General features: G+C 39.7%; 1 long non-coding RNA gene across 1 annotated transcript; it reads left to right on the forward strand.

The window, feature by feature from the left end:
* Positions 1-16,623, forward strand: LOC138118965 (uncharacterized). The gene is made up of 3 exons (XR_011155340.1): positions 1-95; positions 12,385-12,507; positions 14,182-16,623. It is a non-coding gene; the product is annotated as an uncharacterized lncRNA (long non-coding RNA).
* The last annotated feature ends 1,255 nt before the right edge of the window (positions 16,624-17,878 follow it).

The raw sequence follows: 17,878 nt of genomic DNA on the forward strand, positions 1-17,878 counted from the left end.
TGTGGTCAGTGATTGAATGGAGCTAAATATCAGAGGAAAACAGGATCAGAGGTGAAGGTTTGAGTCTGGCCAAACTTCTTCCTTCAGCATAGAAGGTACTTGGGATTCCAGATATACTGTTTGTAGTGTGTAAGTGACTTTAACTGGTGGACTGGGAAATTTGATATCCTAACTCAGCACTTGAGAGTATGCTTCCTATACATGGTTACTCGTGTAATTCCACTAATTTCAGATGAGTCATGATTTTGAGGTAACTAAGGCATTTTAAGTATTTACCCATTGTGTTTCTGGAAGATACAAATTTAAAACCTCAAATGCTGGCACGCATTTCTTATTTCCAAAAAGCCCCTTTATTTTTTTCTTTTTTAAAGTCTCATTATTAAGGATGGTATTGAGTCCTGATATGTGGTTTTAATTAATCAGTTTAGCATCAGTGATGGAATAAAATTAAAATGTTTATTGGACAGGCATTGACTGTGTGGCTGATTATTATGTAATTGTGCAGCATAACCACAGGCTCCAGAGAACTGTGGTGATGAGCTTCCTCATGTTCAGGATATTATTAATAATAAGCAAGGTATTTTGTTGCTTAAATACTTTGTTTAGTGGGTTCTCTGTATTTAAACTGACGAGGTGGTACAGCTCACAGTTTCCCTGATTCATATGATATTCCATCTCCACTGGTAAAGATGAGGCACATAATCTAGCCTTAATACATTTCTAGTAGAGGAGGATGCTGTGCAGGCCTTTTTACAAATGTGGTGCAGACACAGTAGCAAGCAAATAAATAAATAAATAAGAGAGCAAACCTCTGTGTTATTAAGCTTCTGCTGGTTTTGCTAGACTGGTGTCAAACATAAGCTGTGGTTTGAACTAACTCTAGTTGGAAACAGATATAAGGTGCATGGGCTAAAATCATAGCTAATTGCCACAGTTTTATCTCTTTACACACAGGTGTCACACTAATGGCAGACAGCTCTAGACTGGATAATGAGGCTTTTCAAAGGTGTCAGTACCTTATTTACTTGTCAGATCAGTTTAACCCTCTCTTCCAAAAATACAAACATTGGATTTAGTTCCTTATAGGTTACAGCTTAGAATCCAGTTTTCCTGCACTTCACTAATCTGTGCCATAAACTACCAACTAAGAACCACGTAGAGACCAAATGAGGCTCTCTTGTCTACAGAAGCAGCATGCAGGTCGGGCCAGGCTTTCCCTGTGGTTCTGGGACCAACTCAATGCACCACCCCACAGAAAGGACTCTCCTAGACTTCATTTCTAGGCTGGTAAAATTCCTATGCTCTGGTTCCCATGCAACTTCTCACCCCTCTCCTTGTTGCCTGGGAGAAAATGAATTCTGCTTCAGGAACCCATCTGTAAATTGGGGAGAACAGTGTGTTTCTGGTGCTGAGAAGTGACATGAAGATAAATACACCAGTGCTGGAGGGAAGCCAGATGGTAAAACCACAATGAATCTAAGTAAGTCTGACCTAAATCAAATGGGTTTTCTTTTGTCTTACAATGAAGATGGATAATATTGGTGCTCTGTTGGTGCAGAAACAGCTGTGGCTGCTGCATCTCCCTGAAAAAATTTACTAGTAAAGACTGATGTCAGGGTATTTCCTGATGAACACAACCCAGTGTGACACAGTAGTGACACCAGTTGCTGTGCATGTCTTATCCCAGGGAAAAATGCCAGCCCTGAAAAGAGACGGACTTCATGTGAGATCCAGGACATGCCTCACTCCCACATCACTCGCTACAACAGTCGCTTCTCCCTGCACCTGTCTGATCCCTCCACACAAAAAGCAAGTGTCCCATGGGGAATCTGCTAAGGAATGATGTGTGTAACAGAGCAATACAGACTGGGGACCAGAGAAATTGTGCACAGCTGAAGGGTTATTTTGGGGGAAGAATGAAGCAACAAGGCTGTGCACTCTTGACTCATTCTGTGCTGATTAGGAATAGGATACTGAGACATCTTAAAAAAAGATGAAGGAAAATTAGCCTGGGAATAATCTGTCCCAGTTTGCAGCTTAAAAGTCATACATCTAAGTCTGAGCTAATCACTGTATACTCAATGAGTAGTCCATGGGAAAAAAACCCAGACACCTTCAGAGTGAAACTCCTCTCATTCTAACAGAGATGCTTAAAATGGATCAGATGATACATCAACTAGATTTCTTTCCCCTGACTAGAAAGAGAATACAGGATTACAAATTCAGAATAACCTGTCCAGCATGTAGAAAGGTAAGCTGAACCCTGTTCCTGTAAATGTCTTTATTTTTCTTGCTCTGGTTAGGGACAGTGACACCCAAGATCAGTAGAGGGTCTGAGCCAAGAAGTAATACTGAGCTGCAATTTGACTCTCCTTTGGGTTGATCTTTGCCTCTCGCAGCAGCCCAACACTCAACAGAGGACCTGTTATTTAGGCACTGATTTTACAAGGCCCACAGATCTATTCTCATGTTGCATCAGTGCTTACAAGGACAAATTACCTTTCTTTTTTTTTTTCCCTTTGCATACATTTGGCAAGCTTCATGTTCGTTTGAAATCAAACCAACAAGCTGCTGCATTATGCTAAAAAGCCCTCCCTAAAGCCTGTGGACCTCCAGTATACAGGTGGGAAAATACAGCCCATAGATCAGTTTGCTACAGACCTTAGAAGAAAACTGATGCAATTGTGATACGAATCAATAACCCCGAGATCAATACCTTTTTGTGTGTTCCTGTCTCTTAAAAAGCTAAGAATTTACTAATGACAAGTCAAATTATTGCCTGGGCAAATATGTTCTTGGAGGATTAAAATAGTTTGCAATTCCTGCCAGGCCTGCAATGGCTGACAGCGTAATTTCATTAGTATAACATATTCCTAGGGCAAGAATAATTTGTCCAAATACACTTAAAATGTTTGGATGAAATCATCTGCCTTGCCTTAGGCTGCCATCAGAAAGCACTTGTCAGGCCAAACCTTCAGTCTCCTTGACACCTGTGCAGCTAGGATGGATGCTGCTCCTGTGCCACGGCTCAGAGGGGTGTGAGAACCCCATGTCCTTCACTGTCTGGAGAGGAGAGGAATGGAGGACCATACGTCTGTGCTGAGTTTTCCACTCCAGACATCTGGAGCAAAGCACCAATCCTGAAAACACACTGAGTCATGCTGTGCTCATTGCTGCCTTGGCTAACATTGTATTAATACCTCCAGTAGTTTCTGGGTGTACCCACAGACATGTTAAGCTGGACAAATAATGGGAATTCCTCACAATCCAAATCAACAAAAGGCTTGAAGGAGATGGAAGAAATCTCTCTTTCCAACCTAATCAAAATTAGAAAACAACAAATTTGATATTATAAAACCATACTCAGTTCCTTGGCTCTGTGTTGATTCTTCAGTCATCCTGGGTTGGGCCTGACCCTGGTTCCCCTCACGGGGCCTGATCCCCAACTCCACTTGCAGGCAGATGTCCTGCCCCAGCCTTGGCTGTCCCTGTCCCCAGGGAGATGCAGCTGGTACCCCCTCCCTGGTTTGTACTGCTCCTGGCTGAGGCCGTGACATGGTGCCTGCCCTGCCCTGCCTGCCTGGGGATCCCCTGCAGGTCCCAAACCCCAGTTCCAGGGGTCACTGGCTGCCACCCATCCTGTCAGATTTGCACTCTTTGGTGGTGCTGACATAAATAACAATTCGCTGACTGAAAGACTGATTTACTTTAAGCACTTTAGCACCTGCTGTTGCTCATTATGGGATTATCATGCCCCAGATTGTTCCTGGCAGCCCGGGGTTTACAGTGTTAGCACATGGCCTGTGTGTAAGTTACCTTACAGGGGTCGTGGGTTCATGCACTTGTTCTGTCCTCTCCACGACCCTGCTTCATGCTCAGATCTCACATGTAACTGGAAGCCACATGTTTTAGACATGTGACAATCAGAAAAAAAATCAACAATTTTATCAACATGCAGGCTTTTAATGGTAGATATCAGCATTTGACAGTATCTCATGGTTCCGAATAGCAGAGCATTCTCCACCGTTGGGTCATTTTGTCACTATGTGGGTATCATTCCAATTAGCCTTTCCTGAGAAGGCTAAGAAGGATACAAAGATGGAACTTGTGCTAAAGGTTCTGCAGACATCTGGCATTTCACACTGTCCCCTGGGCTGGCGTTCAGTGGGGGAAGTTACAGCAGTTTTTAGGGCACCTATTCCAAAACCCTTAGCAAAAATAGCTGTCTCACTCCTCCTAGTAATATCCCCTGCCTACTTACTTGCTTTAATTGCTGGTTCTTCTGTTTTCTGATGTCTGCAGCACATCCTTTCTCACTGTAGCGTTCCACAGGTCTGCAAACTTAGTCCCTAAACTTGTTTTATTAAAGTTGGTCACCTGCAGCCTGAGCCGTAGAAGAGTTCAATTATTTTCTTGCCTGGTAACCATTTGTTTCCTAGTGCCAGCACCAGCCACAGTGGTGCCTGCTATGACCTTCCTGAACTGTCTGTCCTCTCTCCTCTGACCATCAAAATTTTCACTGGAAATTACTTGAATTATACTGCTTAGTATGGCTCCAGGGAGCACTTGTCTGGTCTCAGGCAACTATCACTCAGGAGCAGTGCCCATGGCATTTCCAAGTAGGAAAGATGGAACAGTCTGTGCCCAGAGATACAGGAAATGGGAAAAAGAACATACTAACACTACAGAGAACAAAGCACCCTGCTGCTTTCTCAGCCAGTGCTCTGATGAGGTGCAACAATAAAAGAACCCCACCAGCACCAAAAAATCCCCAACCCAAAATGACCCCCCCTAAAATCTAAATAACAGGTTTATGCAATGAAAGACAGAACTGGTCCATACAAGCTTTGAGTTGTTTTGAGGAAAAGTTCAGCATGGCTATAAAAACATTGTAGAATCAAAATTCATACAAACTTCAAATTTAAATAAGCATTGGTACAAAGCAGGGGGAGAGGAGGAAGGTTACTCTATAAAAGCCTTCAAAAGATTTACTTAAGAAATACTTTTGAGGAACTGTTTTAAATCTAAAATGGTGCTCAGGGGCAAGGAAGATACTTCTGCTACAGAACAAAAGAGGTTTGCTAAGGCCATAATTTCTTTACTTGTAAAGTTTAATAAGTTTAATGGACTGGTAAATTGTTATATAAAGAAAAAAAAAGACAGCTATTCTAAAGTAAACCTGCATGCTTTTGTCATTTTTTTGAGCTGTGGAGTGTAAGGATAGCTGAGGTACCTGCCCCATATAACTGTGTGAAGACTGCCTAAAAGTATCTAGTAGATTTCTGGACCCTTAAAATATGGTCCAGATAATATAGAATGTGTTTTATGTTAAGAGTCAGATTTTCAAAGGACTTAACAGAGTAGATTCAATGAGGGACTGAATTATATAGTACTTGCAAGTTATATTCCATGAGGGGAATTTGCTGCTGACACTCTGTGCATTATGTGGGAAAAGTTAAAAAGTGTGGGATGAGATTTGCCTCACTTGGATGCTGAATGAGGGGAAGCCTAATCCAGCCAGCCAGTAGTCCAGGATGATAACCAGGAATGGTGGAGAGCTCCTGTCAACTCTGCTTTATCTTATGCAACCCAAGTGAGGAGAGCTTCCATTTCAGTTTTTGGCCACTTCATGATGAAATGCAGCTTAACCAGAAAATTCTGCACTGTGCTCCATTTCAGAAGCCTCTTTGGAAAAGTTTAGCCTTTAGAGAGTTTCTTGTTACTGGAGTTTTCTACAGAGCAGAAATAAATGCATCACTGATGTCATTACATGTACATTGCAACACGTGTTTTTCACAGTCATCCAGAATTCTCTGGTGTTTGACAGAAAATACAGAAAATACTCTGCTGAAATGGTTAAATAAAATAGATTGTCAGCTGCTTTTTTTTTTAAATACCATTTCACATTTTGAAATGTATGCGTATAAGAACACTGAGAGTAATCATAATCAAGGGAAAGGAAAAGGTTTCCTTAGTAAGGAATGCTGAAGAGATTTTGTGTAACCTTTTCACCCACTCAAATCAACAGGCAAATCAACATTTCCATTACGCACATCTCTGGGAGTGATGCTCTTACCAGCTTAGTTATTTCACTTCATTGTTGCCCAGGAATCATTATTTTAAATATAACAGGTCAGTCTCCCTCTCCTATTTTTTCACTGACCTTAAACACAACTGATATTTAAGAGCCTGAAGTTGTGATTTTGACAATTTTAACAAAGCAGTGATATCAAAAGTGTTTTGATATCACTGTGTCTATGAGCTGATTAGTCAGGCTGGTGACTCTTGGTAAGTTCAGGCTTCTTCGGTGTGTGCAGAAATATCAGAAGATTTTCTCTCCAGGTATGACACTGTTCTCAAATAAGCCTTTTCTGTTTGTATACATCTTGTCCTGCATTTTTAAACTAAGACTGTGCTGGAAGCAATAAAGGTGCTGATATCTAAGGTTATTTTGTGGCACCTGACTCTTAACTGGGTAGTGGAAACACAAACCTAAGAAATGCAAACAGTTTTCAAGAAAAACTGCTTGATTTTTCTGGTAGAAAAGGTAGGAAATTGAAGTCAGCCTAGACAACATGTGCATGCAGCTTTTCTGGAATAAAGACTATTTTATATCAGGAAAAAAAAGGAAATTGAAAAAAAAAATACACTACCAAATGTTGATGCTTATTTTTCTAAAAGATGTCTTTTATTTTCAATTTAAAAAATGGACTCATCTGTGGGACGTACTTCATACCAAAAGTTTTTAATGACTTTTAATGACTCATAATTATGAGTCTTGGTTTTGTCCTTGAATTTTCAGGCAGAAGGCACCATTTCAGCTGCTGAAAGCAGTGTTTTTGGCATGGAGGAATCGAGGTATTGCTTTCTGGGATTATCTATTGCCGTCACCATTACCAGTGGCATCATGCTTGGTAGGGAGTGACTGTACAGCCCACTTGGAGGAGATGTGCATTCCATGGGAAAACTTGAAGTTAGCACCTGACAAACCACAAAAATCTGCAACACCTGTAATTTTGTTCTCAGGTGACAGTTATCTAGCTGAAAGAGGATTTTCTTGGGTTCATAATAGGAGGGGTTTCATTCTTGTTGCTGTATTGTACCTTTAACTGTTGGGTACCTTCTTCAGGCTGGTGCATGGAAATTGCAGGCAAGCTCCATGGATGACATCCCATTCATCTGGGCTGGGAAAACATTTTTAAAAGGAGAAGTGGTTGAGCTAAGAATAGATGATTACTTCTAAATTTGCTTTCTAAGGGCCATTAAGTAATCAAATGAGCTCCTTTGATTGGGAGGAAAGCTCAGTAAACCAATGTAGTGCTGGGTCAGCATGTGTACTAGTGAGCACACAGGACAGAGGTTTGCATGGCTGGGGGGAAAGTTCCCAGTGATGGCCATGGCCTGTTCTCTTCAGGATAAAGCATTTAATCAGGTGAATATTGAACAACCCTTACTTTGATCTATACCACCTCCTGAGGTCACCCTGCAGGTAATGACCCAGCCTAGGATCCATATTTTAAATATGAGACAGCAAGACAACACAGTATAAAAAGGTACTTACCTTTAAGGCTTCATCTTATTTAGACAGTTCTGAATATGGAATGATGTTATAATTAGGACACTCGGCTGGGCTGTAGGAGATGATGATGATATGGTGACTCAATTTCTCACTTGTCTGTGGGATAACAACTGTTTCCTGGGGGCGTTGTAAGCACTATAATTCTGTCATGTTCTAGAGGTGTTTCCAGCTCAACATGACAGGCATTACTGGTTAAATCCTGCAAGAGTTCTCCAACTCAGAAAAATTAAACAAGAAACTTGAATGAATGGTGGAAACTGTGCATGCTTATATTTTTTGAACACCAAAAATTGGGATTATTTGGGTTTATTGGCTGGGCACCCAGAAAGATGTAATACCCAGATTTCTGCAGTGCCTAGTTTCCTGCAGGCTGCTCAGGCCATGAACTGCTTCTGCAGCACAGCAGAGCCCTGATCCTGATTCTTTATGATAGCCACTTCCACCAGTCTAGACCAAGTGAGTGTGAGAAATCATGGCAAGTTAATAATGTTTTTCATCCTCCCTTCCTGAAGGCTAAATGTCTTCTCTGTAGGGATAAGGATCCTCCAAAGGGTAAAAGAGAGCAGTGTACATTTGCAGGCAAAAGGACAGCCACAAGTAGAAATCCATACTCTCTTCTGCAGTGTGCCATAGGCATTACTTTGAATTAATGGTTTCAAAATCTGCCACGTTCTGCTTCAGAAACTGATGGAGGAAAGGGTCCTTTAATCTTCCTTTCTTTACTGGCATAAGAACTGGACAAAATCTGCTATTTTGTCCTAACTGAGATTGGTACAGAACACCCCTTATGACTGAATCATTGCCAAACACCCTTGGGTTAGAGAGATGAGCCTGAATGAAACTGTCAACTGTACTGGGAATATTTTCAGTTCCCTCCTCATCTCTGGCTTCCCTGCTCTGCCTTTCTCCATAACTTTTGAAGGAAACACATAGGATACTTGGCTCAGATATTGGATTTCATCCAGGTAGATGTAGTGATGGAAACCTCTTCTTACTGCCGTAAGTGAGAGAAACACACACAAAAAATACAGAGAACATTGGTATATTAAAACTGATTGGGACCAAATGGAAAATGGTAATAATAATAATAATAATAATAATAATAATAATAATAATAATAGTATGTAAAGTGGCTTCACTCTTTGTTTCTTCACTTAAATAACTTTTAAAGCATGAGTTATGTCTCGTAAGTTAGCTGTAGCTGATTTCATTTTAAAACCTGCAGGCTTCTCAGTCTTAGCACAGAGATCCACCCACAAGAAACAGCTTGCAGACTCAGACCTTTAGCTGGAAGAGTTGGCTGACTTATGTCAATCAGCCTGCCAGTATATACTCTCCCTACTCTCTTCTTAAAACAGCAGTAGCTAGTTGAAAATTTGTTTTCATGGGGGTAGGGAGGTGATAGGAATAATAAAACGAATTCATAAGCCTGGCTATGCATCATGAAATATATCTATTGATTCCTATGTATATTAGCCATTCACATGTGGTGCTTGGTTCCAGAGCTCACAGTAATGCCATTCAAAGGGATTTTGACATTTAAAGGTCAAGTAGCACCGCATTCATTGGGAGAGCATAATCCAAAAAAAGGAAAAAAGCGAAAGTGAGCCTCTGAAAGAAAAATTAAGAGAACGGTGGTGTATAGCTTGCCACTTTGCTTGCAAGTTGTTTTCAAGATCAGTTGGTAGTTTTTCTTGCCATTCACTGTGAAATATAGTTCTAAAAGATAAGCCTCTGGCGTAAAAATGGCTACAGTGGCTCTCTGCTAGAGATCAAATAGCCAAGGCGCTTTGAAAAGTGGAGGAAATAACAAAAAATTATATGGCAAAGTTCTGCTTTCTGCCATCTGCTTCCTTCTTCAAAGAGTTGGCAAATGAACTAGCCTTGCCCATGGTCCATGCTTTCCTCCATTTCTTTGCTTCAATTTTTTTTTCTTTGAAATTTTTTACATCAGACAAAAAAATCAGTATGTTTAGGAGAATGTAGTTATTGAGGAAAGAGAACCAACTGAGTTATAAAGGCCCTCTTATTCATCTTAAAAGTCACTGAGTTGTGCTGGCAGAGGGCACATAGTGCTGCTATTTGCACAACCTAAGGGCAAGAAACATTTTTTTGAGCTCTTGTTGTTACAACACTTTTATAATAGGCACAGTCAGAGCAAAAACCTTCAGGAAAAAATGTAAACATTTTATAAATTTGTTCTGTTGCATAAGAACTGAAAGGTGAAACCAACCTTTTCCCCATTCCAAAGCAAAAAATAGACCAGAAGCACAAAGATCAGATTAAACTCTCAACTTTCCCTGAACTCCCTTTAACACAGAAATGTGGTTTCACAGCTGGACTCTCTCCATGATTGTAAATCATTGTTTGTTGTCTGCTTTTCCACACCATCCAGCTCACCTGAGAATCTGCCTTTGATGTGTGCTGTAAAATGAGTCTTTAAGCTGGATTTTTAAAAGACTGACACTTAGCCAGATGGGAAATAAAAACCTCATGACTGTAATGATAGCACACACTCTTTCCCCCCAACTTTTGGAAGGATGAAAGCACAGGCCTGTCTTCTTTCAAACTTCCAGTAATGAGTTAGCAGGAATTTATTGTCGGAAACGAAACACCATGACTGCCACTGCAGAGTTCCCTACAGAACTGCCACGCACATTGGCCTGGCTGGTTTGAAACTACCATGTGTTGGCAGGGAAAAGAGTCAATGCACTTAAATCACTTCCAATATGCAAGATTTCTAGAGAAAAACCAAAACCAAAACACAGTGAAGGGTCTCCCACTATCAGATAATGACTTGTCACTGCAATATGGAACATGTAAAATGAAGGTTAAAGTATTTGCAAACTCATCATTGATTTGGCTGTTCTTTTTACCAAGTTTCTAAATGCTGGTTTTACAATCTCATAATTTAATAATGAAAAGAGTAAAGAGCAAGTACTACATATGACTGTCTGTAAAAGACACAGAAGACTAAGCAATATATTTAAGTTGACTTAATTGGAAAAATTTAACTGGATGGTGCTGAGATGTTGTAGTATACAATTTCTATGAACATTGATTCAAGGAGTACAGCAGTTTTGCCTCTGAGCTCCTCCACTGTGGTACAAAACAAGGGCAGATGTAGTGAAATGGGATTATTTTCCCTGGGAAGAACTTGAGCTGCTTTCCCCCTACCAGAAGAAGCCAAGATGGTGAGAGCTGTTGTTAATTCATTAAGGAACTACTACAACACAGCTTGCTTCCAAGGAGACTATAAGCTCTTCTGATTATTTTAACTAGAAAATAAATGAAGTTATTACTATTCCAACTATGATAAAATGAAGTTATTACTACGAAATTATTACTTTGATCTCCTGAAGCTAATAAAGGGGGGAAATGATGTTTTCGTACTTCCTCAAGTACTATCTAGTTATACAAAGTATATCCAAAACAGGATTTTCCAGGCATTCAGAAGTCATTCTAGATATTCTACGGTATTGTACACCCTGCCTAAAAATATGTCTCTGTGCATAACTGATTTTTCCCCCTATCATTACACTGCAAAAACACTTCAAAGCAATGAAAGGACTCATAAGAGGCATCTGATGCCTGGACTTCTGTCACCACCAGCCTGTGTCATGTCACAGAGCTATTCCTGACAGATGTGAGTCCTTTGGGATCTGTATCTCTATCATTCTTCTTCACTGCTGAGTGTCAATACACCAGGTCTGTTCATCATGCACTGGAAGACAGGCTGAGAGAGTTGGGGTTGTTCAGCCTGGACAAGAGAAGGCTCTGGGGAGACCTTATAGCACCTTCTAGAACATAAAGGGGGCTTGCAAGAGGGTAGGAGAGAGACTTTTCACAAGGGCATGTAATGATAGAAGAGGTAATGGTTTTAAACTGACAGAGTGTAGATTTAGATTAGGTATTAGAAAAAATTCTTCACTGTGAGAGTGGTGAGGCACTGGCACAGGCTGCACAGAGAAGCTGTGAATGCCCCATCCCTCGAGGTTGGATGGGGCTTTGATCAACCTAGATCAACAGTCTTGAGAAGCTGTCCCTGCCCATGGCAGGGGCTTTGAAATGAGATGGTCTTTAAGGTCACTTCCAACCCAAGCCATTCTAGGATTCTATGGTTCTATGATCTTGGCAAGTGTATAACCTCTTCCTTGTCAGGAGTGGTTTCTCTTAATCTTATAATAGCCTAGGCCATTGTTCTGAGTGCTGCTTATGTGGCTGTACATTTCATCACAATGGCACCAAGTATATGCACATCTGTCATGGATGCTGCCTGGGACCAAGTCCCTTTGCACCCTGCTGGGAGTTACCTGGAAGCATTCCCACAAGCAGCTCTGACAGTTTTATATTTATGTTGTGCAGTGCTTTGGTCTCCAGAACTGGGGCCAGACTTCTGTCTCAGGATTATGTATCACCTTCTCTAATGAGCTGGAAAACACTCCAAAATACGGCGCTCAGAAACTTAGTAGAAACGACTGTACAACAGCCACTGAGGGAGAATTTTGACTCAGCTGCCAGAGGAGCTTTGTGCCAACAGGAGAGGCAATGCAAGGCTGCAGCAAGCCACTAGCAATACCCTTGTCAAAGAAATGTTGATAGTTTGCACTGCTACTTCACGAGTCTCAAACCAGATTTGATTTAAATGACCTTTAGGTTTCCATTCACAAACAAAAAGGAATAATCAAATTTAAAGATGCTTTGAGCATGGGTGTGGCCTTCAGTTGTCCTGAGGATCTTGCTGAAGGCCTTGGCTGGGCTGGTTTACAGGCAGTGTGTGACTGTAATATTTTTTTTTTACATAGGTGCCAATCTTCCCCTTCCCATCAGGTCAGCCAGCCAGTCTGCAGCTGAGCTCCATGGAAATACAGAAAAAGGAGTAAAGCAGTTGCAGTTGAAAAGACCATAAGTTACTCCTTTTTCTGATGGTGGGTATATGCAGGTTGCATTAATCCAGTTTTTCATGCCAGAATCCCACTTTCCTTAACTTCAGCCCTCAACCTGGCTTTTCAGGCAGTTTTTAAAGTGTGCAGAAGTACCAAGCAAGTACCTTCTCATTTCTCCATATTTGCTAGTTGAACTTTGCTAAGACAGCTTTCCATGAGTGAAAGCACTTTGTGCATGCAGGAGAATACAGCTGTCAGGGATATGACAAAATCTGATTGGTCAGGACTCTTCTTCTTTTTATTTTTTAATCCTGTTACGTGAAATCATGTTTCAGGTATTATTTCAGTGAACTCCAGAAATCTTAGAAAGACTTAGGCAATCTGTTGGGGGCTTTTTGGTGTGGGGTTTGTTTTTTTTTCCCTCGTGTTCAGGAAATTATCCATTTATCAGCCTGTGGGAGTTATAATCCCTCCTTAAGTTGGGAAAATAGTCTTAAGATCCCCTCTCAAGACCAAGAAAGCAAGAGAGTTGCACCTAGAAAATGATTCAATTTTTGAGGCAAATGGATTTTCACTGACATTTCCCTCTCACCTTTGAGAAAACTCAGCTGAGTGCGTAAAATAACAAGTCATCAATGTGTGTTAGGATGTGTGGAATGAAAAATTATGTGGAAGGTAAATGATGCAGGGAAAGTAAAGGCCGTATAGCTATCTGGAATGGAGAGGCAATTGTCCATTAGATTCAGCTTCCATCTAACAATCACAGCCCAGATGTCTACAGGCAGGACAGCCACAGGAATGGACTCATACAACTCAAGGGTTCTTAGGAGAAAGTGGGATGATGCTCTGGATAGGTTGGACCATCTCCACCAAAGTTCCTTCCCTGCTGTGGTGTGCATGGGATGGACCACAACTATAATTTCTGGCACAGTATGTATAGTTTGCTCTGGATTATTTAGCAACAGGAAATCAGTAAAAGTGAAATAACAAACAGAACCTAACAAAAGCATGCCATCTCTGTCCTGAGGCTTGATCTGGGCACAAAAATGTGAGCATTAATAAAAGGTTACAAGATCACTTATTTCTGCTTGTTCTGGTGCTGCCAACAGTTCTTGTCATTTGAAAATGAAGTGTCTTTCAAGGACCTTCCTTATCCCTTTGTTCTCCTCAGGGAATTTATCTATCACTAGCCTTTAAAGAGTCTTATATTTTCCCGGTTGGTGTTTGGAAGCACTGCAAAACAGTTTGAAATATGCATCTGTATGTAGAGAGAGTTTATTAGGGGAAAGCAAATTCTGCAATTTGTGACATTAAATTCCTAACACATCATATAAATGTGTTATGTTAAATGTCTGGTTATCTGGGCAGGGTAAAACATGATATTTCTTTTTTTACTCAGTTTATATATGGCAGTACCAACATAAATATGAGATGAGAGCCAGATTTAAAAATTTATTGAACTTTTATTAATGCCTACTATGTACCTAAATTAATCTTAAGTGTAAATTACTATTCAGGTACCCTTTTTTTCAGTTGAAGTTTATCTAATTTAAGGAGCTCAGGACTTGCCTCTTCACATCTTTTAATATACTGAGTGAGAATCAAGTGTGTGGGTTTCCATCACCTTGATTACCCTTGCCATCAGCAGGAGAAACTGTGCTGCAAGTAATAATAGCAATAATAAGATCATGTCCTTTTTTTTTTTTTTTATTCCAGGCAAAACACTGTCAGCTTGCAGAGAAATATAATTATTGCCAATAAGAAGATTAAAGGCTGTTTAGACCACCATCATTTGTGGTCCATGGAGAACCTGAAAGCAAAATATTTTACCAGTAATACCTGCATAATCATGATAAAGATACCAGTAACTTGTTTTCCTGAAATGGTTGTACCTACCCATACCTACAGGCTGTAAATAAAGCTAAGTCTCTCAAAGGAGAACAGATATCAGGCTTATAAGTAAGAATCTCTGCTTTCAATGTGAAAATGTCTGATCTAAGAAGCTTGAAGCCTGAAAAAATAACTGAGAAGATTCCTTCAGCCCTACAGTGCCTCTGAAAATGAAATCTTTGCTGCTCTGTCAAAGCAAAATGGTGGGTCTGAAGATGAACTAAAGAATTGGGTCTGAGTTACTGACCTCTTTTTTGAAAATAATTCTCTAACCAAGGGTTATTAGGATCATCAGTTGCATTCAGACATTACTCAGTGGTAAGCAGAATGCAGCCTTGCGGGCTTGCAGTGCTTCCAAGAACTGTAGAATCATAGAATGATGCAACTTTTTAGGCCGGATAAGATCTTTGTTAACACAGCACTGCCAAGTCCACCACTAAACTATGTCCCTCAGTGCCACATCTACAAGTCTTTTAAATACCTGCAGGGGTGGTGGCTCAACCACTTCCAAGGGCAGCCTGTCCCAATGCTTGACAAGCCTTTCAGTGAAGAAATTTTTCCATATGAAGGACAATATATTTTAATTGCCTTTATTTTTAGCTTATTTTTCAAATCTATTAAAAATTCAGTTAGCTTAGGGTTGAATATAACTTGACTTTTGGATTTATAAGAATCTCAGAAACCTCAAAAACCACCAAAAAACAATCAAACAAAAAAAACGCCCCAAAACCACACCAGATTCAAACTTGAACCTCTGGAACAGAAAACCTCCAGACACCAACACAGGCTGGGGACCAATAGCTGAAAAACATCTTTCCAGAGAAGGACATGGTGGCTTTAGTGGACAGGGTGACCAAAAGCCAGCAGTACACCCCTGTGTCAAAGAAGGCCAGCTCTAACAGCTGCTCTCCCATTTATTTGATTAACTTCTGTTCTGGACTTTACTCTTCAACTTCTTTAAATTGGGATAGTGCCATTTGATTACAAACCTGGGTGATTACAGTGAAGGCAGACTATACAGGCTTTTTTCTTCCCTTTTCCTTTGAATGCTGAAGACTTTCACACACCAGTTACTTGTGCGAAGGAAGACTCTGACATTTCCATGAGCTGATCAGAATATGCATAAGAAGACTCAGAGGATTTTCTTCCTTTTACAAAAGTTTAAGTGACACAGTCACATTGGGGTGTTTTATTCTAGGGAACAGAAAAGAGTACCTGAAGAAGTAGTTTATTGCTCATACTCTGAATATTGTAATAATTGCTGTCTGTTTGAAAACAATCAGATGAATTCTTTCTGGTTTTGGGTGAAGCCAGTCATAAATTATCTACAATTTCTCCTTTATTCAGTTAGTCTTTCTACATAATTAAAAATTCTTTCCCATCCAAAGGGAAGTCTGCATTCCAGCTGAGTGTAAGTCTCCTAGAGGGAAAAGTTTTTTTTCTTATTGCTGGTTTTTAGTCATCCCCTGCTGATATCCTGTCGTCCAGTCAAAACAGAATGAATTTGCAAGAAGCTTTCAGCAGCAAAAAAGTCTCTGAAGCTTTGCTGTAAAATAATACATGCAATGTACTGGAAAACAATTGAGCTCACAGTGCTGGAATATAAAATCCTAGTAACAAGCACTAATCAGTTTGACACACCAAGCCCAATATTAATTTGAAACAATTTCATGTAGTTCTTGGGCATTGTCAAAATGGGAAGTGGATGTAATAAAGACACTAAAACAATTAACTTATAAAAGTGTATTGAGTGGAGTAAATAATCGCATAGAAGTTTTAACTGATTGATAAATATGTGGTCAGATTTCACCTTACAGTGCTGAAAGCCTTGTCTGTTTTGCCTGAGAATATTGTGACATGCCTAAGAGCAATCAGGCATGATGACTAAGAGCATCTAAAATAACTTAGTATCCAAATGAAGAATTTAAAAAAACCCCAAACATTTCCTAAATAATTCAACTCACTAGATTGCCTGTGGACTGTCAGTGCTGATTTGAGGAATTGGCAGATTCATGCACAGTTAGAGACAGATTCTTCTAGAAGCCACCAAAATGGAATCTGAAGATAGTCTACAAATACACACAGTGTTGTCACTATGGAATCCTGTGGGAATCATCATGTACATCAGAAGAGCACAGAAGACAATCTAGATTCTGGCTGGAATGCAGGATGGAAGGCTAATCTGAACATTGCCTATGTTTTAAAATCAGTTTAGTTAAAGCCATTGACTTGACTGAATGGACACATTTTTCCTTTTTTATTTAGTATATAAATAAGGCACTTCTCATACTTTTTTTAAAGTTTTGTGTGAATAAAATGGGACATACAATCACTGTTGTACTGAAATAATTCTTAAAATGTTAAGATTTTTGTGATTTATGGCCAATTCAGACAACTAACCTATTACACTATACATGAAATTTAAATTGTTTCACACAACCAAAGAATTTGGAATGCACAAATGCCTGTTACACTGTGAACTTGAATGTGCAGGGCCCGACATGTATAGGGTATTAGACAAAATCAATGGGCCAAATTCAGGCCAGTGAAGTTGACAGATTATTGTGTATGATTGAGTAAACTTTTACTGTCTAATACTTAACATAAATCATGTAACAATGCTATGCTACTCATTGTTTACAGATCTTCATTTACAAAGTTGAAATTGTTCTTCTCTCTATGAGGGCCACATTATCACAGTTCAGAGTTACTGAGAACAAAGCTGCTCTCTTGCTAAGGAACACTGCAGTGGAGGAATGCAAGAAATGCAGGAGTTCTGCTAATCTAAAGTACAGTCCTATCTGTTATCCAAGCCTGGTGTCTTACCTGTTATCCAAGTCACCTGAGAAGCAGTATATTGAGCCTTCTAATTTAGTCTGCTTTTTGCAATTCTGCATTAATCTGGAATACAGGTATTTTTCTGGTGTCACACCTGGTCACAAGGCTGGAGGTTGAACACTATCATATACCATGTAACTCCTTATCACCCTATTTTGTTCTGACCCATTCTTGGTTTTGGGACTGCAATAGCCCCTGAATATGTTGCATAACCCAGTAAAAAAAATTTTGTATCTTTTTTTTTTCCTATGGTGATCTGACATGAACAACCAACTTTTAAAATTATTTTCTAAGTTATTCAAGAAGAGCTTCATTTATCTGAGATTTAATTGAAGGAAAGCACAATTTTAAAACAGTGCTTAACAGCATAGAGTTTCCCAAGAGGCTGGGTAATATGTAGTGATTTTTGCCATGAAGCTGATTTCTCTTGAAGTTGTTTTCTATAAATATTGCTTGATCTAATGGAACTTATTTTAGAGCTCTACTGAAACAAATCAATTACCTTTTGAAATTTTTCCCACTATCATCTAGCATTCTAACCCTATACATTTTAGTTTCTAAAATAGATAATTTTATACAGAGCTCTACTAGTTTTTGAAGATTTCTGGAGTAACTATAGTAGAGCTCTTTATAAAACAGATGATTTTTACTCTCTGATGAGGCCTTGTTCTGCTAAAAAAGTCAA

Source organism: Aphelocoma coerulescens, chromosome 1 (assembly GCF_041296385.1).
Source record: "Aphelocoma coerulescens isolate FSJ_1873_10779 chromosome 1, UR_Acoe_1.0, whole genome shotgun sequence".
In the NCBI taxonomy this organism is placed as follows: Eukaryota; Metazoa; Chordata; class Aves; order Passeriformes; family Corvidae; genus Aphelocoma; species Aphelocoma coerulescens.